We start from the raw sequence: 2,348 nt of genomic DNA, 5'->3' as shown, positions 1-2,348 counted from the left end.
TATGCTCTGATGGAATGTGGCTTAAAAATGGATCACAGGTCCGTTGTGCACTGCAGGGAATAACAATGGTAAATGCATAAATAGAATGCAACTAACTATATACTCCATGCATAGTTAAACTGGCCTTTTTAAGAGTCTGTTTTAATAATGTTGTGCAGTGCAATTGCCTGCAGAAATGTATATTTATACATGTATTTAATGTAATTTTATGTAATATTATCGATATTAATACACTTGAAAGTTTAATTGTAAGGATATTTATTTGTTTATTTATAGTTGAATAGCAATTTTGGTACTGTGTTGGGTCACCACTTGGTGTCCGATGTAAAATCTAAACCATGCATTGCCTGTCCTCTTATCGGAGAATGTCGCAAAGTGCTCTCAATTTAGGATGAAGTATTTTAATAGGGTCTAGATGGTCGAAGTAAATCGCTTGTACAGATTCAGCAGAACAGTGCAGACAGGTGCCTAACTGCAAACGAAAGCTTTGCTTTGTTAAATAATCTTTTAAAGCCTGAATATTTTCTCTTTTAAGCAAGATAACGACCAGTGCATTCTCATCACTGGAGAGAGCGGAGCAGGAAAGACGGGTAAGACCGCTTACAATGCTTAAACACGAGTCAAGCTAATCAGGAACTAATTAACATTAGTGATTCTTCAAATTTTATATATTTTTTCATAATTGTGACACTAGCTGCTTTCTTGATGGTTTGAACAGTTTGTAGGATTTTGTAACTGTTATTTCTCATTCCCTTGCACTCATTAATTTAATCCACTCATTCTTCCAATTGATCTCTTTAACAATGCTGTCAACGGATGCTTCACCAATTATGCCCTCTGATGGAACTTACTCCAATTACATTTTACAGTAGTTCCAATGCATTTTCTTCGTGGTATAAGCAGACATATGTCATAGACTCTGAATAGATTGACATTGGTATGGTTATGCAAGTTGGCTTAATCTGCAATCTAAAGTAATGATTTAGATTAAATTAGTTTTACGGGCTAACATACCTCTTTGAAGTGTGCTGTCCATCTGTGTTGGAACTTTTTAAAAAATTGCATTTCGATTCTTCATGTGTCAAACGGTTCATCTGGTGTTGGGAATCAGATCAAAATCTACAAATGGTGAACAGGTGCCGTGTTTCTGATAATTTATGAGCCAATCATAAATGTATCAGCATTTTCATTCGGTTTTCATATGAATACAATCTCATATTCTCCCGTTTGAGATATCACATAGAGCACTATGTGTTCTGAATAGCAACTTGCTAATTGATTAGAAACTTTGTGTAATTAAGTTGTGCCTGCCTATCAGTCTTTATGAATGACTTACAGATTTTAAGAAGTATTTTAAAATTGGGGAAAGTAAATACACATTTTTATTTTAGTTTTTGAATTGTAAGCATTTATCTAACAAGCAGGTATAGTATTGTGATTTTCTGACTAAACATTTGTTCGAGTTCTCTTCATGTCAGATCAACTCTGTCATGTTCTTTTAGAAGAAGATCTTTTATTACTTAATGAATGCTGAAGATTAACCACAGCCATTTAAGTCAAGTCACCTTTATTTATAATATAGCGCTTTTAACAACTGGAAATGAAGTGTCCCCAACTAAGCAAGCCAGAGGCGACAGCGGCAAGGAACCAAAACTCCATCGGTCACAGAATGGAGAAAAAAACCTTGGGAGAAACCAGGCTCAGTCAGGGGGCCAGTTTTCCTCTGTACAAAACTGGACTTCTCTTGGTTTAAAATGGTCATCTTACTGTGCCAACCGTTCAAATCTAGGACATCCAACAGTCAAGGCAATGAGATAAATGGGGATTGTGGTAATCCACACACTACAGACTACAGAGCAAGGGCTGATGAAAATCATGAGTTACTGTTAGTCAGGGTTACTCTGTTAATTTCAAAATGCTTTTCTGTACTAATGAAAATGTACCCCAGCTCAGAAATAAATGAAATTGGGCTCTTTTATTTAGTGTTCAGGTCCTGTGCTTAAAGCTAGATGTAATGAGGCGTTATAGCATAATTTTCTATCCGCTTGATTATCACTCTGCCATCTCTTCATGTATTAGGTTGATCAAAATGTTTCATACGTTAAGTCCTGTGAATTGAGCAGAGTCCAAAAATAGCCGTAAATCTCTAAAACATAAGTGGGCGTCCTTGCCTTCAGAAAACATTTCATGTCAGCACTTCTGTGCACAAGTCACTGCTCTCAGGTCCAGACATGGAAAAGTCATTAAGCGTCGAACAAGATAAATCTTGCACAGCCATTAGTGCCAAGTAGATTAAAATCATTCCATGTAAAAAGTAAAACACAGTTTTTTAATTATATATATATATA

At 35.7% G+C, this 2,348-nt stretch overlaps 1 protein-coding gene across 6 annotated transcripts in view; it reads left to right on the top strand.

Annotated features, from left to right (window-relative positions):
- The first annotated feature begins 539 nt into the window (after window positions 1–539).
- LOC107676995 (unconventional myosin-Ib-like) overlaps window positions 540–2,348 on the top strand; it is a 41,426-nt gene continuing 39,617 nt past the window's right edge. For all 6 annotated transcript variants that reach the window (XM_016471770.1, XM_016471773.1, XM_016471774.1 and 3 more), the window contains exon 1: window positions 540–590. The gene's annotated coding sequence lies outside the window, so the exon portion shown is untranslated. The remainder of the gene's footprint in view (window positions 591–2,348) is intronic.

The sequence above is a fragment of the Sinocyclocheilus anshuiensis genome, unplaced genomic scaffold (genome assembly GCF_001515605.1).
Source record: "Sinocyclocheilus anshuiensis isolate Anshui unplaced genomic scaffold, SAMN03320099.WGS_v1.1 scaffold616, whole genome shotgun sequence".
Taxonomy (NCBI): Eukaryota; Metazoa; Chordata; class Actinopteri; order Cypriniformes; family Cyprinidae; genus Sinocyclocheilus; species Sinocyclocheilus anshuiensis.
The sequence above is the reverse complement of the archived record's forward strand: the minus strand, read 5'-3'. Positions and strand labels throughout refer to the sequence as shown.